Source organism: Mirounga angustirostris, unplaced genomic scaffold (assembly GCF_029215605.1).
Source record: "Mirounga angustirostris isolate CCGP_5_RB_7025 unplaced genomic scaffold, mMirAng1.0.hap1 SCAF_3, whole genome shotgun sequence".
Taxonomy (NCBI): Eukaryota; Metazoa; Chordata; class Mammalia; order Carnivora; family Phocidae; genus Mirounga; species Mirounga angustirostris.
In genome coordinates, this window is record NW_026991711.1 from 151600881 (window position 1) to 151627049 (window position 26169).

At 34.5% G+C, this 26169-nt stretch overlaps 1 long non-coding RNA gene across 1 annotated transcript; it reads left to right on the plus strand.

Moving 5' to 3' along the window:
* The first annotated feature begins 322 nt into the window (after positions 1 to 322).
* Positions 323 to 22445, plus strand: LOC129045589 (uncharacterized). The gene is made up of 3 exons (XR_008505543.2): positions 323 to 1359; positions 1444 to 1551; positions 22000 to 22445. It is a non-coding gene; the product is annotated as an uncharacterized LOC129045589 (long non-coding RNA).
* Positions 22446 to 26169: the final 3724 nt, after the last annotated feature.

Genomic DNA, 26169 nt, shown 5'->3' on the forward strand with positions numbered 1-26169 from the left:
TTTATACTCTTAAGATTGTAAAATAATGAACAGTTTATATCTAAAAAATTTTTAAATAAGACTTTTCAACCTGCATATATCTCCATATTTTGTTTTTTATGAGTTTATTTTAGATACCAGTAATAATTTTCTGAAAGTCGTAGATATGAATGATTCTAGGCTTATCAATGCATACATGCACACATGCACGGGCTCATACACTTTTACATATACAATATATGTTGTTTCTTGTTAGAATTGTTAAGAAAAAGAAAACAGGGCTTCTCAGACTTTGATATACATATGAATTATCTGGAGATCTTGCTAAAATCCAGTTTCTTTCTTTTTTTTTTTTTTTTTAAGATTTTATTTATTTGACAGAGCACAAGCAGAGGGAGAGAGCGGGAAAAGCAGGCTCCCTGCTGAGCAAGCAGCCCGATATGGGACTCCAGCCCAGGACCCTGGGATCATGACCCGGGCCGAAGGCAGACGCTTAAACCGACTGAGCCACCCAGGCGTCCCTACAATCCAGTTTCTAATTCAATAGTTCTAGGGTATTGTTGATGATTCTGCATTTCTATCAAGCTCTCAGCTCATGACCATTCAGCTAGTTTGAGGTCCGCAAACTTTTTCTTTAAGGGTCTAGGTAGCAAATATTTTAGACTTTGCACAATAAGGGTATTATGTAGGTTTTCACATAGCAAGACAAAAGTCCAATAATCTTTTATTGGTAAAATTCAAAGTTTAATAATAATTTTTGTGGTATTTCCATGCAACAAAACACTATTCAGCAATAAAAAGGAATGATCTAGCAATACATACAACAGGAATGAAACTCAAAAACATGTAGAGTGAAAGAGGCCCTACACAAAAGTTCTATTCTGTGATTCCATTTACATGAAGTTCTAGAAAATACAAACTAATCAACAGTAATAGAAAGCCAAGTTTCTCTTTCTGCAAGGATACCCTTGTTGTAAATTACAAGAAGGAAGAAGAGTTCCTCACTAATGAGCTTTCCAGAAAACTGATGCATTTGCAACAGAAGAAAGCCAAACTAGAACAGCATCTTGAACAGGAGCAGGAATTCCAGGTCAACAAAGTGATGAAGAAAAATTTTAAAACTGGAGAATGTTACCATTTCTAAGCAGCTTACATTAGAGCAAGTTTGTTGGGAAGATTAACCTTCCATTCTGCCTTTCCTCATATGCATATTGAAGATCTTTCATCCCTCTAATGCAGAGTTACGAACTGCATAGCAAGAAATAAGTTTATATGGTAACCCAGTATATGGATATATGTCTATGACAGCAACAGGTTTCATGAAGTAATGCAAACAACAACAACAACAACAAAAACACCTCTTCTGGGGGCAGAAGTGAGGTGAGGTTCCTGAAAGAACTATTTGGATGAAAGAAATGTTCTGTGTCTTGATTATAAGTGGTTATGCAGGTGTATGTTTTTCAGAACTCCTTGAACTTGGGGAATCCAGCTGACATATTGTGAGGATATTCAAGCAGCCCAGTGAAGAGGTCTGTGTGGTTAGAAGACCTAAGACCTATTTCCAAGAGCCAAGTAAGTGAGCCATCATAGAAGCATATGCCCAGCCCCATTCAAACCTTCAGGTTACTCTATACCATGGCTGACAACCTAATTGCAACTTTATAAGAGTTGGAGCCAGAAGCATCCAACTAAGCACTCCCAAATACCTATTCACATACCCTGCTACTAAATCTTTGTTGTCTTAAGTCAAAAACTACAACCAAAAAACCTCAAACCAAACACTTTAAATGGGTTTTGCTTTGGTTTATGGTATTTAAGTTATATTTCAATAATATAGATTTTTAAAAACAAACAGTTGAGAGTCTTTGGCTAAGATAATATGTGAAATGACATTGTAAATTGTAAACAAGTATCCAAATATGTTATTACTGTTTTAAGTATTCTCTAAGAGTACTTTACATTGTAGGTGGGGCCACTAATAATCTGCACCCCTTTTATCAGGAGACTGTTTATTCAGAAGTTATACCTGACCAGTATACATTTAGAATAAATATTAAGTATTCATCCACTTTTTTTTTTTAAAGATTTTATTTATTTATTTGAGAGAGAGAGAATGAGAGACAGAGAGCATGAGAGGGAAGAGGGTTAGAGGGAGAAGCAGACCCCCCGCTGAGCAGGGAGCCCGATGCGGGACTCGATCCCGGGACTCCAGGATCATGACCTGAGCTGAAGGCAGTCGCTTAACCAACTGAGCCACCCAGGCACCCAAGTATTCATCCACTTTAAGATTATGTTTAACTTCCTCAATAGAAGAGTGGGGACTTCTGAAATGTTTGCTTGGGGACCCAGGATTTAAATATGCTATAGTTACTACTTGACACTATCCAAAATAGAAATGAAGGTGGTATGATGGTGTAATGTAGTAAGTTTTGGACTCTATATCAGGAAATCTAGGGTTCATTCCCTACTCCAGCACTAATTCACAACAAAACAGTCATGGAGAAATTAGTCAGATATCTCTGGATCTTAATTTCCTCCTTTATGAAAATGAAGTTATTGAACTAGGTGGTCTTAAATAACTTTAAAATCTATGATTCTATGAAGTAGGAACTTTAAAGGATGGTGAGAATATAATATGTAGCATAAAAATAGCATAAATATAGTGTTAAAAAATGCTTCTATTTCTGATTTTATATGAAACGATTGTAGGTGCTATGAACCTTCCAAGATAGTTCACTGTGATGTGCTTCTAAATTCCTACTTCTTAAAAGAAGTATTTAAAAGAGAGGATTTTGATTTAACAACCTGAAAATGTTGGCTTTGTTGGAGTATTGAATGTTGTGATGCAAAAAAGTAGAAGCTAAAATGTCTGTTTTCAGATATTTATCTTAAACATCCTGTTTTTCCTTTTAGCTTTTAAAATCTTTTCAGTCCAAAATTCTGAAATAATCTGAATTTGTCTTATATTACTAGATTTTTAGTCATGGAAAATGGGTACATGTATTTTGATCAAGGAGTTATTTCTTTCTTAAATCTTCAAGTAGAGAATTAAAAAAAAAAAGGCAAATGATTTATACACTTTTGCAAATGTTTTCATGCCTGAGTCTTGCATTTCATGCCAGAAAGCTAGCTTGATCTCTAATTTAGTTATATAAGTGTAGTAATCTGTGATCAACACACATAAACATTAAAGTACAGCTCATTATTACTAATTGTGCTTTCTTACATTGGCATTAGCCTATGCCTAGTGCAACTTTGGGGTCATTTAGACCTTGAAGCAAATAACTTTGTCATTTATCAGTTATATATGAATTGTTCACACTTTCTGAACCCCAATTTATTTTCTTTTTCTAAAAATGGAGGAATGATACCTAATCTCATGAAATTGCTGATTAGTTAAGGATTAAGTGATCAAGCATAACAAAAGTACCTAGGAATGAGAAATTATTTTCTTTTGTTCCCCAAAGTTAACAAATTTAACGATGCACCAATTATTAGATCTAACAGTTGAGTTTTTGTTTTGCTATATATATGAAGAACTAGTAACAGAAAAAAAGATTAGTTTGATCGCTTAAATTTCATCCTATCCATTTTTATATGCTTTGGCTTGATGTGTGACTATTGTCTGTATTTTTTGCACTTTGTTGGCTCTGAATAGTTTTCAAGCATGGATTATTAAATATTCACAATTTTTTACAAGTATATGATTTTAAACTATTTTACTAGTGCTTAAATCATTGCCATTTAGTCTAGTATTTGCCTAGTAACTAAATGTATAAAATATTTAATGAAGACGCAATGTGGCACTTACTAGCCAGACAGCAGTAGGTTGGAATCCCCATACTAGCTATGTGACCTTGGGCAAGTTGCATAATGTCTGAGCCTAAAGTTTTCAAGAAGTTAAATAGTGATAATGATTAAGTGCTTAGCTTGGTACCTGGAAAGTATTAAGCACTCAAAAAATGTTAGTTGTATAGCATCATCATTATTAAATGACTATTACAGATTTAACCCTATATAAATTAAGTTAGCTCATTGTTGATTTCTGATTCTAACCAGAGTTTTCAAATTTGTGTGAAGAATAAATCTTTTACCTTTATTCAAAAGTGTTTATTTTGTTGATGGTGGACCAATAGTATTATCTTTATTGAAGATAGCACGTTACATGAAAATTTGAAACAGTGAGTTTATGTTGCTGAGATTCTTGACTAAGAAGTTTACCAAGGAAATTTGAAACAATGTTTATGTTGCTGAGATTCTTGACTCAGGAAGTTTACCAAATCATCATTATTTGCTGGGTCATGCCAGACTGACTTGGTGGAAAGCTTGGATTATTAAATATTTAACATATAATAAGTACCCTTGTTTACCTCCAGTGGAACTTACCATGGTGGTAAATACATTGTAGCAGTATATAAATATCAATTTGTTAATATTAATTGCTGTAAGTTGGGAAAATTAAAAATGCTTAGCATTCTTGACTTCACCGTATATCAGCAAATGAAATCCTGAAAGTTAATAGAGGAAGAAATTAATTCACAATTTACAAAATATTTTTTACCAACTCTTAGTTTTCACACATTCAGAAAATGAGATTCATATCAGAAGAATTATTTTGTCTCTGCTACAGCTCAGAGGACATAGGGCTTTCTGTACATCTCTATCTTCCTTTGAAGTTTAGTTTTGTACATTTAATTCTTTAAAGTGAGTTTTTTTCTTATTGCTACAGTAACATGTACTCCACCCACCCCCCCAAAAAAGAAACTTTAATACAGAGAACAAAATAAAAAGTACATGTAGTTCTACTCCCCAGCAATACCCACTATGAATATGAGTCTGTACTTTTATGGGCTCTACTTATTTTTTATGTATTCACATACATATTTATTTTATACACACACATACACACACATAACCCACTCCAAGAAACATGCGAGGAGCATGTTTTTACAAGTTAATATATTAAATTTATAGTGTCATTTTAATTATTAATTGCCTTATATTGCCCTTTGACTTTTTCTATTAAGGCCTTTATTTTTTAGTTTAAATGTTCTTCCATATAAAACATATATAGCATGTTAACATATATATATGCATAACAAAGTACTGCAACAATTTTAATTTATGATATTTTTACTGTCATATGAATTTTAAATTTTTATTCAGTGAAAAAGATAAAAAAAAATTTTTAGTATACTTTCAGTGTTAAACTTAGAAACATCTTTTTCACCCCAAGATTATTTAAGTATTGGTTTATATTTTTGCTAGTTCTTTTATGGTTTCGTTTTTACATTTAACTCTTTAATCCTTTGGTAAATGCTTTAAGTACTTTGAAAGGCAAAACCACACAGTAAGGAAGTAACATCTGTAGGTAAGCCAAATAGCTATGACTTATATTTCACTGTCCCAAAATATTTCCCCAAATGCCCTTCCGAGGCCTAAAAGTCTAAGGTTAGAGAATCATTTTATCTTAGTTTTTAATATAACATTTGCTTAAAACAAGAAAGGGGCTTAGGCTGGCCTCCTGTTTCTTCCCCTGCCCTAAGGTGGTCAATGATATGTCCTCAGAGCTTGAGCTTCTGATCTTCCAAGTCAGATGCCATTGGGAATTGAAACAAAACAATATTTCTCCTTGAGTGAGTACTTAGATCTTAGAAATAAAACCATACTATGAAGATTCTATTTTAAAATTCTAAGCCAAGAAATCAGCTCTTTTTTTTATCTGCTCTATTTCCTGAGGGCAAAATTTATAAATGAGAAGAAATGGATAAGTGAAGGTTAACAATAGACAATGGGAAGAGCAACATTTTAATATCTAAAACCAGCCCATTACAGTTATTTTTATGATCATTTTGAGGAAGGATATTTCCACTTACTTAGGATGTGCAGCTATAGGATAATTACAGGCATGTATCTTTTTAAGAACTTTTGCCTTGAAAATAAATGGTAGACTGTAGTGATGGAAAGGAAGAAAACATGAGCTAGAATTAATGTCAAAACAGAGGACATGAATGTAATAATAGCAACAGAAATGAGAAATAAGTGGTCAGGTGGCTTTGTTATCTATGCCAGTCCTAGGAATTGTATCTTTTCTTGATGGCTTCACATTTTTGGTGCCTACCAATGTGACAGCATCCCTAGCCACAGACTTTCTGTCCTAGTTATGACTCTGAGATAGGGAAATGGGGGGACAGTTTGCACCTGAAAAGACTTTCCCAAGAGTCTTGTCTATCTAGTTTACTAATATAATCTGAATATGTAATAGAATGCTTGGCACGTAAGTGCTCAAATAACAACAATAATATTGATAAAAGCAACTGACATTTATATAATTCTTACTACACTTTATAAGACTTCTACATAATATTGATTCATTCATTCCTCATAATGACCTATGAGATAGGTATTGTTGACACCCTCATTTTTACAGATAAGGAAACATGTACAGAAGTTAGGTGACTTTCCCAAAGGTCTAATGGCTAATAAATAACTGGCAGAACCAAGATACAAACAAGCATTTGGGTTCAGAGTCCAGCTCTTAACTACTAAGCTACACCTTTTGTTTGTATATTGTTTGTGATGTTGAACGAATGAATGAAGCACACAAGTGCATTACCAAAATGAAAACATTGTTGGAGGGTTAGAAATTCAAGGTGATGGTTGAAAAAGATAGCAATGTATGTTGAGACAGAGAGGTTGGGTAAAGATATAGTAGTGAAATCATCAAGGTTGGGGATCAAGGTTAGGGGGAAGGCAAGAGAAAGAGAAGAGACATAGTTCAGGTCAGGTATTTCTGGAAGCAAAAGGAATATTCTGCCAAGTCCTTTTTTCCTTACCTTCTTGGTATGAGCTGCTAAGAGGTACACCTACTTCATCAAATTTTATTTTGCAAATTAAAACATCGGTAACATGGTTTGACCAAACTTCTCTCCTGGTTTGTTGCTGTATTTATTTGAGAAACCTTAGAAATATATAAACATTAAATTACATTGTATTTGAATATTAAATAAGTATTGTTTTAACTCTGTTACAAATAACACACCTTTGCATCATTTTTATCATAGTGACTAATTCAGTTTACTTAATTATTATTTTTTTGCAGACATCTGTTGGCATATCTCATATAAATTGATTTAGAATATTGCAGTTCTATTGACCATCAGTGACTTTTCTAATATTCAGACATTATCAGCAAAAATGATCTCTGCATCCTTGATCAGAATTAGATGATGCAGTTCTACTTTTCTGGGTATATTTATTACTGGTGTATGAATTACCAGTATTTCTGGCCTCTAGAAACTTTCTCTTTAACTTATTCAGCTAGCAAATTCTTATTGGGATGTGATTTAAGAACACAATATTTATCAGAAACAGAAAGAGAAACTTTAAATTTTTTTTAAAAAAGATTTTACTTATTTATTTGAGAGAGAGAGCTCAAGAGATTGAGAGAACAAGTGAGGGGAGGGGTAGAGGGAGAAGCAGACTCCCTGCAGAGCAGGGAGTCTAACATGGGACTCAATCCTAGGTTCCTGGGATCATGACCTGAACCAAAGGCAGACACTTAACTGACTGAGCCAACCAGGCACCCAGAAGAGAAGCTTTAAAAGAGTTCATATCTTTGCTGAATCAATCCACTGAGGGTCTTTTTTTTTTTTAATTTTTTTTTTATCATGTTCAGTTAGCCAACATACAGTACATCATTAGTTTTTGATGTAGTGTTCGACAATTCATTAGTTGTGTATAACACCCAGTGCTCATCACAGCACGCACCCTCCTTAATACCCATTATCCAGGTACCATGTCCCCCCAGCCTCCTCCCTTCTGTAACCCTCAGTTTGTTTCTCAGAGTCCAGAGTCTCTCATAGTTTGTCTCCCTCTCTGATTTCTTCCCATTCAGTTTTCTCACTGAGGGTATTTTAAAAACTTAATCCAGTGCAAGTATCTTAAAAATTAAGGTAACTCAGAAAATTAACATAGCTCTAACTTAATACCAGATAGATATCTGAATATCACTGTTAGCCATTTGCTTTGTTTTCTTGCCAAAAATTATAATTTTTATGTTTTTCTAAGTTTGGATATAAATTATGTTCACAAATGACTTCTAGTGCTGATATATTCTGCCTCTCTATTTTGGAAATAATAGGATCCACAGTCTATCTAGAGATCTTTCAAAAAATTCTTTAAAATAATGGTATATTTTCAACTGATAACATTTCAGCTTTTTTTTTTTTAAAGATTTTATTTATTTATTTGAGAGAGAGAGAATGAGAGAGAGCACATGAGAGGGGGGAGGGTCAGAGGGAGAAGCAGACTCCCTGCCGAGCAGGGAGCCCGATGCGGGACTCGATCCAGGGACTCCAGGATCATGACCTGAGCCGAAGGCAGTCGCTCAACCAACTGAGCCACCCAGGCGCCCAACATTTCAGCATTTTTAACTTATTTTTCTTAGTATACTTTTAAGAGCTGTTAGAAGACTCAAATCTTACATACAAACATGACAAAATTACTCTCTGTTACACTATAATAAGATCATAAATTTCATACCATTTTTACTTTAATATTTTTACAATAAATTTAAATTCAGCTTGAAGAATATCAGACATGTTTTTCATTATAAAGGTAATTCATGCTTATGTTATAATGTTCAGATACTACAGAAAGATTGGATGTGAAAAATAAAAACAAATCCCTCTTTTCACCCACCTAAACTCCCAATACATAGAACTTTCTATGCTTATACATATATATCCCTTTTGGTAAATAAATGGCATCATCTCCATTATTAATTCAGGTGTTAACAAATGTGTCCCTTACAACCAATACTTACCAGTATTTTACTGAGTTAAGTGATGTTATAGAAAACTTTTTAGAAACCTGTGTGTGTGTGTTTTTTGTAGCTCCAGATTTATCAGCAAATAATTTGTTAATAAATCAACTGCCACCAAACCCAGAAAAAACAATCAACTAGCCCTTTGTCTGAATCACAGTTTTTCATATGAATATCTGTTGTTTAATTTTTAAAGTATATGATAGAACAACTATGACATTTTTTCCATTTCTATAGTACAGGTTTTTAGCTTCTGAAGTAGACTTTTTCATATGTGATAACAGCATGAAAATGGTTTTGAACAAGGAAAAGATGGTTAAATATTTCTACATTAAAATTAGGAACTGTTGATCAAAAGACACAAAAAGTAAAAAGACAAGCCATTGAGAAATGGTATTTGCAACATATAATTGACAAAGGATTAATGTTTAGAATGAATAAATAACTCTTCCCTGTTCAGTTGAGGAAAAGACAAGCAACTCCAAAGGAAAATGAACAAGAGACTTGGAGAAGCACTTCATAAGAGGTTATCAGTATGACTGTTAAGCAATTAAAAAATTTCTCAACCTCATTGGTAATTGAAGAATTGCAAATTAAAACCACAGATAGATACTGCTAATAAACTTACCGTATTGGCTTAAATTTAAAGTCTGAGAATATCAAGTATTGACAAGGATATAGAATGGCTGGAATACTTACTGCTGGTGAAAGGATGAATTGGTAAAAACCAAATTAGAGAATAATTTGATATAATGATAAAGTAATGTGTATATTACATATAAATTTGACATTTATAAATATGTGTGTGTGTATATATCTCTATATACATATACATTAGAAACTCTTGGATATGTGAACCAAGAGAGTTGTGCAAAATCGTTGTTAGTAACACTAGGTAATAGCAAAAACTGGGAACATGCCAAATGTCCATCAATAACAGAATGGATGCTGTGCAGTACTTTTATATGATGTAATTATATATAGCAATAAAAATGCATGAATTACAGCTTCCTGCAATAACTTGGATGAATCTAAGGAATACAGTGTTGAACAAAATAAGTGTCAAAGAATACTTACTGTATTATTTCATTTACATAAGGTTTAGAATATTCAGAAGTAAACAATAGTTGATTAAGGAGGCAACCTTATGTGGTACCACCTAAAGAAAAGCAAGAAAATGAAATAGACAAAATTCAGGAAAGTGTTTACCTCAGAGGGGCAAAGGGGAGGGAAATGAGTTCAGGAAAAGGCACAAAGAACTACAATGGTAATGTTATTTTCTTAAACTGAAAGATGGTATGTAAATATTTGTTTTTGTGATTCTTTACATGTTATACACTTTGTAAATATTTCCTATCAATATTTAATGGAAATTTAAAAATAATTATATGAAACAATTTAAGTTAAAAAAAACAATTTAAATTAATACAGAAATTTAGCTTTTTAATATCATCTAAAAACCTGAAAATGATCCTTCTATAAAATGATATTTATTCCCCTCTTCTGGAATACTAGTTGCATTTCATGTAGAAATAATGCTCTAGAAAATGAATTATATAGATAACCCTTTATAGTATAAGGATGTGGCTATTTCCACTGTAAGAAATAGATCGAATAGACTTTATTTAACAAGTTAACTTTTTCTTTGACAGTATTCTTTCTTTTTCCTTTGACAGTATTCTTAAATGTTCTTTTATTTACTGAATTTTTTTAAAAATTTGAGCAATATTTATAAATTTATCATTAGCAGTCCCAAGCATGCTTTAAATAATTTTAAGAAAATATTTGAAAATTGCCATTCTTAAATACTGATAGTTTCCAAAGTAAATGCTATTATTGATACATTATTAGATTTTGCTGAGTAAAGCTGTTTCTGCACAAAAACATCTTGGCCACCTGCAACTGTTTGTCAGTGGACTTTGAGAACACTAGTAGTAATTGTAAACTTAGGAATGTGTGACAAGCTAACAGCCAGCTGTGCACATCCTGACTTCTTCCAGGTGTTAAAATAAATATGACCATTTGGTTCACTTATAACTCAACAAAAATATTTCATGATTCATTAGCTTAAAAATCCATTTATAATTTCTTTATTGGAGAGAGTAGATAATGTTATATTCATTTGAACTGAAAAAATACATACCCAGAAATATTTGTGGTATCATTACTTATTATTTTCAATGGTCCCTTCATAAAATGAAAAGAATTTTAATGTAACATTTGCATAGATTTTTTTTCACATTCTTTTCACACGAAAATACTACTGAGCCACTCCTGCCTATAGGCATCAAAAAGAATGAAAAAAAAAAGAATGCAAGTATGTTTTTTATTTAGTCAGAGCTCAACTTGCCTTGGCAGAACCCATTCCAAACTGATCTTATATTAATTTCTATCTTTGGTACATACTATATGTTTGATCATTAACTAATAATTACTATTTATTGAACACCTGCTGTTAGGTATTAGCTCAAGAGACCCAGGTGCCTAAATCTTGCTTTGGGTAAACTAACCATCCTTGTAAGGTTCCTGAGGAATAGTATACATATAAGAGACAACTGCGAGTGGAAAAATCCAAATCCATTTCATTATTAGATTATCTTGTATCTGAAACTCCAAATATAGAGCTAGAGTTCTCAGATAAACTGGAGTAGAATATATGTCTTAGTCAGCCACTTAAAATAAATGAATAAACTCAGGAAGAGCAAAGAGGTGGAGTGAGCTGAAAGAAAAAAAGAGCTGTAGAGTTCCCTTACCCCTCCCTGCTTCCCATCACACACACTTTTATTTCTAATCTGTTAATCCAGTGATTGCTAGGATCCAATCTTATGGTAAAGCAGAAGAGAGATGCTTTCCTTTGAAAGAGAAGATTCTTGCTTTTTCCAGAGATGAGGATACATTAGCATAATTGGACACTAACTAAGGCTTGTTAACTTTTGGCAGAGACTATGTTTTTAAAAAGAAATACACTGATGCAGACAGCTTTTGTTTTCTTGACTGAGACCTACCACGTGGCTAACCAGAGGGCATTAAGGTCAAGATATTAAGGTCCCTATCCCCACCTCTGTGTGGCTGCTTACTTGATATTCCCTACTATTTTTTATAAAAGTATAACAGGCCTACAGAGATGCCTATTTTGAAATCAGTAAGAGGCTATTGATGAACTCCAATTCCAAACTAGATCAAAAATTCATGCCTGTTCTATTTCCATTCCAAATAATGCCCAGCTTTGCACTCCAACCTACACCAAATTTTAGAAGTTGATGCTGGAGTTTGCCCAGTCTTTGGCCAGTACTGTGTTTGGCCAATACTTATAAATGCCCAAATTCTGACCCCTTTGGGTTTGAGGCAGTTTAATACATAAGACATAAGGGGGGGGGTGTTGTCCCCCAGAAATGCCCAAATTCTGCCTCTTTGGGTTTGAGGCAGTTTAATACATAAGACATAAGGGGGGGGTGTTGTCCCCCAGAAATGCCCAAATTCTGCCTCTTTGGGTTTGAGGCAGTTTAATACATAAGACATAAGGGGGGGGTGTTGTCAAACTATGTTCCTAAATCCAACTACTTCTAATCAGGTCCTCCTACCAATTCCAGCCTTATAGAAGAGAAGGGAGGGAGAGACCCACACCCACCATCTTTCCACACATGCATAGCCCAGTGTTTGCTTTGGAATATGACTAATTAAATTAATGATTATTCCCTGGGAAATGTGGAGAGCCAGGCGAAAGAGGAGGGAGCTTGAGCATGTTCTCTACCCAAAGGACCATATCAACTGTGCCAGACACTACCATACATACTGGCTTCAGAGGTTAGGAGTATGTTTAGCATTAGTTTATTGGTCTTGGTGAAATTTAATTCAAGTGGAACTGTCTCTAGCATACTAGTCAAAGAACAGCTTGTTTGTTTGTTTGTTTGTTTTAATACTAAAAGATATGTCATTCTTTTCCAGGAAAAAATATATTTACTTTTATATAATGGTCTCTAAAGCTTATATATTCAATAGGTCAGAATTCAATGGGTAGATTTCATCTACCTCATTATTCCAAGGTTTTTTGCTTTTTAAGGTGTTTATAAACAAAGTGTCAGGCTCAACTAGGACATATTTAAAACTATATTGTTGTATTTTGATAATGAATTTTCATACAAATGGATGAACATTAGTCTTTTCATAGAAAGTTTTATCAATCTAATATAAACAATGAAAACTGCTGAAAAACCTATTAAAATATATGAATGTGTTCAAGTTAGAAACACTAAAAGCAGGAATTAAAGATGCTACCTACTTTTTCATTTTCAAAATTATTATAAAGGAAGAAATGTAAGCAATACTAATATTACAAAAGAAAATACTAGCAGATACTATGAGTCCTCTCAAATGAAAAATAATCAACTGAAAAACTTTTAAATCTGACCAGATCCACGATACATATACACCTTAAACTGTTAACATTATTCACCTCTGAGAAGAGAAGAGAGATGTTAGCACTGGGGGATAAAGGTGGACATTTACTTTTTAATCAATGTACTTTGTTATGTATTTTGATATTGTTTGAACTTTTACAATGAGCATGTATTTGTCATTTTAAAAACGACTAAACTATACTATATTAACTAAACTAAACCATCTTAACTCTTTACATAAAAAGCCATTTAAAAAATTTCAAAAGAGCTCTATGTAAGATGCCTCACTATGTATATTGGATTTTTTTTTTTTTAACAAAACCTGGACAACTATAGTACAGTGGTATAAACCCATTATACACTGTTTTGGAAATACCCCAGATGTCCTTCAGTGGGAGAATGGCTAAACAAACTTTGGTATATCCATAGAATACTACTCAGTAATAAAAAGGAATTATTAATACATGCAACAACTTCATTAAATCTCCAAGGAATTACCCTGAGGGGAGTGGGGGGGAAATAGTCCCAAAATGTTACATACTGTTCGATTTCATTTATAGAACTCTTTCAAAAGACAAAATCTTAGAAATGGAGAACAGATTTTTTTTTTTTTAAGATTTTATTTATTTATTTGACAGAGAGAGACACAGCAAGAGGGAACACAAGCAGAGAGAGTGGGAGAGGAAGAAGCAGGCTTCCTGCCGAGCAGGGAGCCTGATGTGTGGGGCTCGATCCCAGGACCCTGGGATCATTGACCTGAGCCGAAGGCAGACACTTAACGACTGAGCCACCCAGGCGCCCCAAGAACAGATTATTGATCACTAGGAGTTAGAGATGAGAGGAGTGAGGTGGGAGTGGTTATAAAAGAACAACACAAAGGATTCTTATAAAGAAACTATTCTGTATCTTAACTGTGGTGGTGAACACACAAACTTATACATGTGATAGAATTGTGTAGAAATAAATACACAAATAAGTACAAGTAAAACTGGGGAAATCCGAGTAAGATTGGTGGATTGTATCAATGTCTATATACTGGTTTTGATATCAAACTATAATTTTGCGAGATGTTGCCATTAGTGGAAACTGGGTAAAGGTACATGGGATCTTGCTGAGTTATTTGTTAAGATTTCACATGAATCTATAATAGTCTTAAAAATTTCTATTACAACAATGGATAGTTAAGAATTTCACAGAAATTATAAAAAATACCACAGATTAGATAGCTCAGATAATCCCATGGAAAATAAGTAAAGGGAATCTGCAGGTAGACTGGTAAGAACAGCTAGGCATTTACCAATTTCAGTTTCCCTTTCTTGCTTAATAATGGAAGCACCAGAGTCATGACTTTTCAACTACTCTATATTTTCCAGTCCCCCTTATGGTTAGTGTGACTTATTGCCTAATTTCTTACCTATTTATATAGGTTATATACTGTCATCACCAGGTATTCTTTTGCAGCTTGCCTTTTTGCTCAATGATTTGTGTTTACATATACTTTCAGCTGGGTACCTTAAGAAATAAACAGTCGACCTCTATTTTCTTTCCAACTTCCTGTAAACCGGAGCAAGAATATGCCTATAACATGATTTTGACCATGGGATGGCAGGAAAACTAGATGGAAGGAACCTGGGTTCCTGAATAACAATGTGGGGTGGGAGCCCACTTATCAACCTGGAATAGGCAGCCCAGATTGTTACCTATCATATTGAACTACTGAGTGTTTAGTTTTCCTGTTGCAAAACTAGTACTTCCCTGAACTGATAATATACCTAGATAGATCAGAGTGTAACATCAGAAAAACAAAAACAAAGACAAACTTTTATTTTTTATTATTATTATTTTTTTAATACCTCTTATAGGAGAACTTTATTTTCAAGGACAACTTGTTATATTCCAAATATGCAGTAGAGCATTAGGGCTTAGATGACAGGGAAGAAGATTACAAAATCGTTTATATATGATTCCTGAAAAGCTTTGGTCAATATATATTGTCTTACTTTTATATATTAGTGGTAATACAAATCTACACATAGATTGTTTTAATTTAATTTTATTATGTTATGTTAATCACCATACATTACATCATTAGTTTTTGATGTAGTGTTCCATGATTCATTGTTTGCGTATAACACCCAGTGCTCCTTTTAAAGGAGCTACTGTTATTAACAGAAACAGACTTTGGAGTGGTATCTCTAATGGGCTAAAAGAGAATAGCCACCATTCTGAATTCTATACCTGATTTAAAGGTGTAGATTCTTCAAAAACAAGAGTGAAAATAGAAAATTATCACTATAGAATAGAGAATAATCTCTATTCTAATGAGCAGAACTTGACTGAAAGAAATTCTCATGGATGTACTTTATTCAGAGGTGAAGTGATCCCAGATAAAAGGTTTGAGATATAAGAACAAAGAGAGCATTGTCTAAAAAAGTAATGACATTTAATGATAAAAAAGATAAAATATTGGAGAGCAACAGATTATATATATCAAAAGAAGGGCGATGTTCCTGTGTAGTTCAGGAAGAGAATAAAAGATATTCATATAAAACTTGTATAAGTTTGCACCAAATACTAGATAATACCAGGTCATCTGATACAATGGTAATACCAGGGTTATCGCCAAAACAATACGAACAGTATACTAGTTGAGGGAGAAAAATAAAATGATAAAAGAACACTTAGTCAATCCAAAAGTAGATAAGAAAGGAAAGAAACAGAATTACAAAGCAGATGGGACAAGAGCAAAAATAAGATGGTAAATACAGTTTTTCAGTAACTATGATAAATGTGAACAGACTAAATGCTGTAGTTAAATATTTTTAACTAGTTAACAAAGGTTGACTGGATTAGACAAAATACAGCTATGCACTATGTACAATAAGCATATCTAAAACAAAAGGGTACAGAAAGTTTAAGAGTAGAAGAATGAAAAAGAAAAAATTATGACATACAGAGACCCCCTCCAAAAGCTGGTTTTGATGTATTAATAGACTTTAAGGCAAAAGCATTGCTAGAATTAGGTTTCTATATAATGTCTAATAGTTCACTTCACCAGTTCAGTTTCTTTTATTTACTCTAAATTTCATCTTTTAAGAAAAAGTTTATTATACAAATATTATGTTATTATAGAAAAATTTAGAAATATTCACACAAATTTTTTTATGTTATCCAAACGTGTAGGGTCAAATAGTATAAACATATTTAAGGCTTTTGAAACATATTACATGTGTGTCATATACAAATACAAATGCAAAAGTATCATAAAAACATTATCAGTTTATATTTTTACTTTCTTGCCCACATCCTCTCTGCCATCATTAGAAATGGCTAAATTTCATTGAATTAAGGTTATAGACATTTTGACCTAAGTTTTAGGTACTCATTTTTATTAGACTTACATATGTGGTAAGGTTTTTTTTAATTGCTAAAAAAATTTAAGAACTATTTCAGAATTACAAAAAAAGATTCAGGAAACCTGAAGAATAACATAATGAACACCTACATATCTCCTACCCAGCTTAAGACTTATAAAACATTGTTAACAGGGTTAAAACTGTATGTAACATTCCTGGATTATATCCTCTTCCACTATTCCTCCAAAGATTATTATATTTAATATTTATCATTCCCATATTTTTTAGAATACTTTCATTAAATATGTATCTCTTAAGCAATATGGTATTGGTTTGCATGTTTTGAAACTTAATGTAAATTTTATCACCAGGTATTCTTTTGCAGCTTGCCTTTTTGCTCAATGATGTGTTTATGCAATATATTTGTATTGAAACACATACATATTTCATTCGTTTTCACTGCTGAGTAATATTCCATTGCATTAATATACTCCCTCAATTTACTCATTTATTCTGTTAATGGCCATTTAGGTTACCCAAAATGTTGTTATTTTAAACAATAGTGCTATGAATATTTTTCCACATTTGCCATTATGCAAGAGTTATGCCCTTATGCAGAGTTCCTTTGAATGATGTGCTTATGAGTGGAAATACTGGTCATAGGATATGCATATTTTCATAGGATATTTCCAAATTGCTCTCCAAAGTATTTGTGCCAATTTATATTCATCAGCATATAAAAGTTTATTTCAGCACATCCCTACTAATACTTAGTATTGTCAGATATTTAAAATTTTATAATTATAGGGGCGCCTTGGTGGTTCAGTCGTTAAGTGTCTGCCTTCGGCTCAGGTCATGATCCCAGAGTCCTGGGATCGAGCCCCGCATCGGGCTCCCTGTTCGGCGGGAAGCCTGCTTCTCCCTCTCTCTCTCCCCCTGCTTGTGTTCCCTCTCTGGCTGTGTCTTTCTCTGTCAAATAAATAAAATCTTAAAAAAAAAAAGTTAAAAATTTTATAATTATAGCAAGCATGAAAGTATATCTTTCTGTGGCTCTAATTTGCATTTTCTTGATAACTCATGAGGTTGATCATCTTTTTTTAAAAAGATTTATTTATTTATTTAGAGAGAGCAACAGAGAGTAGAGGGTTGGGGAAAGGGCAGAGGGAGAGGGAGAGAGAGAATCTTGAGCAGACTCCCCACTTAGTGCAGAGTCTGATGTGGGGCTCGTTCTCATGACCTGGGCCAAAATCAGCAGTCAGATGCTTAACCAACTGAGATACCCAGGTGCCCTGAGGTTGATCATCTTTATTTTTTTTTAGGTTGGTCATCTTTTTATATATTTATTGGCCATTTGGCTTTCTTCCTTCATGAATTGCCTTGCATTCCACTTTAGTTTGTAGTCTTCAACAGTAGACTAAGTGGCTAGGTCAAATTTATTTATTTAATTCTTCTATATGTCAGTCATTGTGCTACATGTCAAATATATAATGGTAAATAAGATAGACCACTGTCCTTGTCCTAATGTAGGGATACAAAGTTATTTTTCCCCCTTTTTCAGCTTCCAGTATTGAGATATAATTGAATGTTTTTCTCTGGGCTAACTCAGTTTGATAACCATCAACTTTCATGCAAATATCTACTCTCAGCTGGAGATATCCAGAGGGCTTTTATAGATTAAAGTCATCTCAGACTGATATTTAATATCAAATATTGAATGCTGTATTAAAAATGATGTTTGTCTAAAATGATTTGATTTGCTGGCATCCAAGGAGATAGGCATTTGGACACTCAAGTCTGGACTCAGAAGAGAAATCCAAGCTATAAACTTAATTTTGGTAGTCATTTGTTTATAGATGGTATTTAAACCATTGAGACAGGATGAAGTCATTGGAATGAGTGCAGGTAGAAAATAAAAGAGGCTTTGGAGTGGACCTTGGGGCATTCTGACATTCCAAAGTTGTGGAGGTATGGAAGAATCTCAAAAGAGATGGAGTAATATCCAGGAACCTAAGGGGAAAAAGGAGCATGTGGGATTCTGCAAGCCTAACAAAGGCAATGTTTTAAAGAGGACAGAGTGGGGCTCCTGGGTGGCTCAGATGGTTAAGCATCTGCCTTCCGCTCAGGTCATGACCCCAGGGTCCTGGGATCAAGCCCCACATTGGGCTCCTGGCTCAATGAGGAGCCTGCTTCTCCCTCTCCCTCTGCCTCTCTCCCTGCTCATGCTTTCTCTCTCTCTCTGTATCTCTGTGTCTCAAATGAATAAATAAAATCTTAAAAATTTAAAGAGGACAGAGTGATGAAATATCAACTACTGCTGATATTTCAAATAAGATGACATCTGAAGATTAATAAAAGTATAGAAAAAATCATGGCTGAGGTAAATACTGTGTGGGGTGGCATATAGGATTGTGTAAGCATATAGGAGGAGAATTTGGATCAATGACTTCCCTAAAAACATTATAACTACTGAAATGTAAAGAAAGGACAATTGAACTGAGATGTGAAGAAAGAGTGAAATAAACTAGTTGAAATGAGAAGAGTCTTCAATATGAAGGAAACAACAGGTATAAATGCTTTGCAGGTGGAATGAAGAGAAAATAAGCCAGTGTAACTGAATTAAAGAGAAATAAAAAGGGAAATGGTATGAGACTCGAGAGCTGGGCAGGTCTAGGACCATGCACAGCCTTTAGGCCATGTAATGGTTTTGCTCTTAATCTATCCTAGTAGTAATGGGAAGCTAATGTTTTTGGTGAGAAGTCCAATGCCATTTGTATTTCTGATCTTTTGCATATTACTTGTTTCTCTAAGGAATCTCTTAAGACTTTCTCTGTATTTCCAGTTTTCTAAAATTTTATGATAATGTGCCTTGTTCTGGATTTCTTCTTTCATTTTAGTGGGTATTCATTGGGTAATTTCAGGCTTGAGATTAGTTTTGGGAAATTTTCTTGTAGTATTCCTTTGATACTTTCTTCCCAATTTAATTTCTCCTCTTTTTCTGAAACTTCTTTAAGATGATTGACCACCCAAAAGGATTCTTTCATTGTCTAATTTTTTTCTCTCCTGTCTAAATTTTTTCTCTCCCAGGCACCCCAGTAGAGTGCTTTTAATGAGGAGGTTTAGGTTTAGTTTCTCAATCTCAGTCTCACTCTCTCTTTCTCTCCCCCCCTGTAGAGATTGTCTCATAGGCAATTGTCACATTATTCCAGTATTATCCTTTGCCCATTGAATTGCTTTTTTTTTCTAAAGATTTTATTTATTTATTTGACAGAGAGATAGAGAGAGAGCACAGATAGTCAGAGTGGCAGGAAGAGGGAGAGGGAGAAGCAGGCTCTCCGCTGAGCAGTGAGCCCAATGCAGGGTTCGATCCCAAGGCCCTGGGACCATGACCTGAGCTAAAGGCAGACGCTTACTGACTGAGCCACTCAGGTGCCCCTGTTGAATTGCTTTTCGCCTTTCACTTGCTATACAATTCTGGGTTACAGGGTTTTGTTTTGTTTTTGTTTTTTTTCTTTTAGCACTTAAAAAATGTTGGACCACTTTTTTAAAAAATTGTGTTGAAAATCACATAACATGTGATTTACCCTCCTAACAAACGTTTAAATATAGGGGTGCCTGTGTGGCTCAGTTAGTTAAGCTTCTGGCTTTGCCTCAGATCATGATCCCAGAGTCCTGAAATCAAGCCCCGAGTCAGGCTCCCTGCTCAGCGGGGAGCCTGCTTCTCCCTCTGCCTTCGCTGCTCCCCCTGCTTAGGCTCTCTGCCTCTCAAATAAATTGATAAAATCTTAAAAAAAAAAAACTTTTAAGTATAAAGTATTATTTACCATTACAACAATGTTGTAGAGCAGATTTCTAGAACTTTTTCATCTTGCATAACTGCCACTTTATATCTTTGAACAGGAGCTCTCCATTTACTCCTCCCCCCAGCCCCTGGCAACCGCCATCCCATTTTGTGCTTTGATTAACTTGACTACTTTAGAAACCTCATATAAGTAAAATCATGCAGTATTTGTCCTTCTGTGATTTGATTACTTTACTCAGCATAATGTCTTCAAGTTTCATCCATGCTATAGCTATTACAGAATTTTGTTCTTTTTATGGCTGAATAATACTCCTTTGTGTGTATATACCACATTTTCTTTATTTATTTGTGATGGGTATTTGTTTTTTTCCACCTCTTGGCTATTATGAACAATGCTACAATGAACATGGAAGTACAGATATCTCTTTGAGATTCTGATTTAAATTCTTTTGGATAAATAACCTAGAAGCAGGACTGCTGGATCGTATGGTAGTTTTGTTTTTGTTTTGTTTTGTTTTCGAGGAATCACCATACTGTTCTACATAGCAGCTGCACCATTTTACATTCTCAGCAACAGTATAAAAGAATTTTCTGTTTCTCAACATTCTCACCAATAATTATTATTTTTTTAATGTTTTTTTAAAAAAATGGTCATCTTAATAGGTGGGAAGTGATCTCATTGTGATTTTTATTTATTTCCATTTCCCTGATGATTAGTGAGGTTGAGTGCCTTTTCTCTCCTCTTTCTAATCCTTTTCCCGCTCTCTAATTTGGGAGAGGGCGAGATGCTGCTCTTTGCTCTTTTGCTTAGTACAGGGTAGGAATTATCAACAAGGTTCCATCCCCAGTGTCTGGTACGGAGGGAAAGGCGCACTGCACCTTTCATGATATTTACCTGCACTTGGGAGGGTATACTAAAAGAATTCTATTCTGCAGAGCCACCCTCTTCCCAGTCCTTTGAGTGGGGTTTTCCTTGGGGCTTTTGGGGAGTTTTTGTTTGTTTTGTTTTTGTCTGTGCCCATTGCATATATAGGAGACAGACAAAACAGCATACACAGGTCATTTCTCAATTTCCGTGGTCCCTAGCTAGTCTGTCTGTCTTTTCCCCACCTTTCTGAGTCGTCTGATAATTACCATATATATTTTGTCCATGCAGTTTTCATTGTAATCAGCAAGAGAAATGGGGTTGAATATGCTTACTCCATCTTGCCCAGAACTGAGTTTTTTTTAAGATTTAAATGTTATTTCTTTAGAGTTTTCTTCTGCCCCCAGCATTCTCTTAGTCTCCTCTTAATTTGATTTCTTCTTTTTACTGTATTTTCATATATCAGAGGCTAAAATTCATTATTCATATTTAATAGTGAGGCACTAAAAGTCTGGTTTACAGACCCTCATTCTTCTATGTAGGTCTTGAATGACCAGCAGTTTTTACAATAGGGCAACTCTGGCTACCTGTCTTTTTTAATTGGCTACCACTATTAAAGTATATAACTTCCAGACATGTTAAAAAAACATAACTCATACAAATAAGAATGAACAAGTATCAAAGATTGTATTTTCTCAGTAAAATGATATGACTAATTCAAAGGGAGTTGAGAAGCTAGCATATGCATATGCTAATATATATTTATCTTTAACCAGTTGCAGAAGAGGAAGTCAAAGTGACACTCCCTGGATGGCCTTGAAAGTGTACATTCATTCTGTGACCTGCCTATGGGGGCCATGTGGAAAGGAGCTGACATGGACCAATGGATGATGACTACAAGGAAAGGGGGACCTCAGTCATATAACCCCAAGGAACCAAATTCTGCCAACAAAAAGAATGAGCTTGGAAGAGGATTTTTCCCAAGGCGTCCTGATCAGAACATAATCTAACTGACAGCTTGATATCAGCCTTATGATACTCTTAGCAGAGAACCCCACCTAGCTTTGCAAGACTTCTGACATACAGAACTGTAAGCTAACAAGTAAGTGTTGTTTTAAGCTGCTAAGCTCCTGGTAATTTATTATGCAGCCAAAAAAAATTATACAATGACAAAAATGGGTGTATATAAATCGGTAAACATGTCAGTCAGTCTAAATAAACATCCATATAAAAATAACAATATCTATTTTGAGTGGTCTCCAAAAAAGACAAAAATAAAATTTTGAGCAAAATCATATAAATTGAAAGGGGTTGACCATAGTTAAAGTATTCTAAGATACTTATATTTGGGGGCAGGAATTTGTAGGTGTGGTGTCCCTCCTAAAGTTAGATTTAGGATCTGATCTCCCCACCTTCCTGAACAAATACCCATTCAATCAGTTCCTTACATCCTATGCGACTAGGTGGCCATATGTCAAGTTCTGACCAATATAATGTGAGTTGGAGTCATGCGTGCACCTTTCGCCTTATTTGCTTAAAAGAAAATCGCTTGTCCTAGACTTCTGGTTCCCCTTTTTGATGTTTGGAACATGGACAATATAGAGACCTAGCTTTGACCACACAAATGCAGACTGTAGGGTGTACTGAACAGTAAAATGGAATCGTCTGTGTCCCTGAATGACTAAGAGCAGAGCCATACTACTAACCTGACTATATCTTAGGACCATTACTTGAAGTAGAAATTCACATTATTTAACTCTGTATTTTAAGAGTTCTTTCTTAGAGTAACTTAACCTTAAGCTGACTAAATCAGTCCCTGAAACAAATGCAACAATCACAGAAACCTAAAATATGGGGCACTTGGCTTAGCAAAATTTAGGGCTTAGCACTGAGGAAGTGGATCTGGTGTTTGGGGTACAGAAGCAGTTGGCCTTTTCCAGCTTGTGAGGCTCAAATTTCTGGATTCTCTATCCTCTTCCTTCTCTGCTTGCAAACTGGCATATTTTTGCCTTAGCTCATCCTTCTCTTCTAACACCTTGCTAAGAGCAGCATGAGCAGCCAACACATATTCCTTGCTGCTCTTACAATGAATTATAAGAAACAGCATGAGAAAAAACTACAACTGAAACATTTCCCTAAAGCTTCCTCAAAGAAAGAAATGCAGCCCTTTGACAAAGATCGGATTAAGCATGTTGCCTTCCAACCTAAACCTATGGTTGAGATAGCCTCACAGAATAAGTGGAAAGCTGTTTCTTCTCTTTTGTTTTCTGAAAGAGTTTATAAAGAATTAATATTATTTCTTTAATATTTGATAGATTTCACCAGTGAATTCATCTGAGCCTGAGCTTTTCTTTATAGGAAATTTTTAAATAATTAATTCAATCTCTTTCCCTATTCTATTCAGGTTTTTCTGCCTTTTTTTAGTTAATTTTTATCATTTGTATCTTTTTAGGAATGTTTCCATTTCGTAAAAGTTATCTAATTCATTCGTATAAAGTCATTTATGATGTTCCTTTATTTAATTTCTTTAATTTCTGCAGTATCAGAATTGATGTGCCCTCTTTTATTCCTAATTCTGATAATTTATGTCTTCTCTTTATTTTCTTGGTCAGTATACCTGTAAACACTGCTTTAGTTTCTTCCAGTAATTTTGGTATGTTGTATTTTTGTTTTCATTCCATTCATATTTTCTAATTTACCTTGTGATTTCTACTTTGACTTCTGGGTTATTATGAAATGTGCTTAACTTTCAAATATTTCAGGATTTCAAAGATTTCTTTCTTTGTTAATTTTAAATTGAATTCTTTTGTGGTTAGAGAGCATAACTTTGGGTGAAAAGATATATTTTTATAGTCTTTTACATTAGTGCACAAATTTACCATTTATAGTGCTCATCACTTCTTTCTATGGATTTTAGTTACTTTCCTTGAGCCTGGTGTTTTTGTTTTGTTTTGGTTTGGTTTTGGTAAGGCAAGTGTACTGGCAATGATTTCTCTCATTATTCGTTTATCTGGAAATGATTTTATTTGATCTGATTTGATTTGATTTGGTTTTTCCCTGCATCTGACTAGTTGATTTTCTTTTTTGACACAGTAGGGAATAGGTATCTGAGAAAGTACAGATTTGAACTCAGTGTACTGTCCATTTGGGGACTGTGGCCTCTCACAGTCCTCCTTCCATGACTGAAACATTCTTAGTTTGTTATTATTTTAGGGTCAGGCAGAGATTTTGACAAGTCTAACTTTGTTCTTGGACATCTGAGGTAATGTGGACTCTTATGAGAGCCTGTGAAACCAGACCACTTGTAAGAATTTGAGGTTGCCTGCAATAGGAATTGTCCTTAACATAGGCAATAAAAGGACATTTATGGTGATATATTTATTTGCTCACAGAATCAAAGTAAGAGTTAAGTATCTAGACTTCTTAGAAGTACAGGAATTCACCTTTAGAGATACTAGAAATCAGATATCTTGGGCCATCTCTTAATATCCTTAGGATATCAATGGTCATACCACTGGATAACTCAGTTACAACCACCTTTGGCCTTTGCACCCCAAACCTAATGATTATACTTCCCAGGAAAGATTGGCTAACGGGTAACGTGACCACCTTTGTGGTAAGAATCCTGTGATTGACAGTTCCACTAACCATATGAAGTAAATAATTTCGATAAATAAAAATTTTGCTATTACCAAAAGAGGGAGAAGGGACACTGGACAGACAACCAAGCTAGCTATCCTCTAACCTTACCATGTCAGGCTCTTCCTCATACCACAGGTGACCTGACCAAAAAGTTTGTTATTTTTGCCTGCCCAGAATTTATTTCCTTTTATGGTAGTTGTACACTATTATTCCTTAGATATCCCTTTCTATATCCATATTGTGTGACTGGAGATCCAGGCATGTGTATGTGACCCCAGCCAGGACAATTCAAAATGAGAAGTTTCAATTCTATTTTTCTTGGAACTGTTGTGAGAAAGGTATTCTTTTTCTTCTGGAGATTTACCTTCATTTATGAGGAATAGTTCTGTCAAATATAGAATTATTGTCTTATTTTTTCTTTCAGCACTTGGAATGTGTCATTCTACTGCCTTCTGATTTCCATTGTTTTTTTTTTTAAGATTTTTTATTTATTCATTTGAGAGAGAATGAGATAGAGAGCATGAGAGGGGGGGAGGGTCAGAGGGAGAAGCAGACTCCCTGCTGAGCAGGGAGCCCGATGTGGGACTCGATCCCGGGACTCCAGGATCATGACCTGAGCCGAAGGCAGTCGCTTAACCAATTGAGCCACCCAGGCGCCCCTGATTTCCATTGTTTTTTGATGAAAAGTCAACTATTAATTTTATTGATGCTACTTTATATATGAGTTGTTTTCTTCATGTTGATTTCAAGATTTCTCTTAACCTTTCAACATTTTTTTTTAAAGATTTTATTTATTTATTTGACAGAGAGATAGAGAGAGAGAACAAGTAGGCAGAGAGGCAGGCAGAGGGAGAGGGAGAAGCAGGCTCCCCGCCAAGCAGGGAGCCCGATGCGGGGCTTGATCCCAGGACCCTGGGATCATGACCTGAGCCGAAGGCAGCTGCTTAACCAACTGAGGCACCCCACCTTTCAACATTTTAACTATGAAATATCTACTTATGGAAATTTTTGTATTTATCTTACTTGGAGTTTATTGGGCTTTTTTGGATCTATAGATTTTTTTTCTTCAAATTCAGGAATTTTTAGCCATTATTTCTTCTAATATTTTTCTGCCCTTTTGTCCTCTTACTTTTTTGGGGGGGTACTCCCATTACATGTGTGCTGGTACAGTTGATGTTGTTCCACAGGTCTCTGAGGCTCCATTAATTTTTCTTCAATCCTTACTCTTTTTGTTCTCCAGATTGTATAATTTATAATTGCTCTATCATCACTTCTCTGATTCTTTCTTCTGCCATGTCAAACAT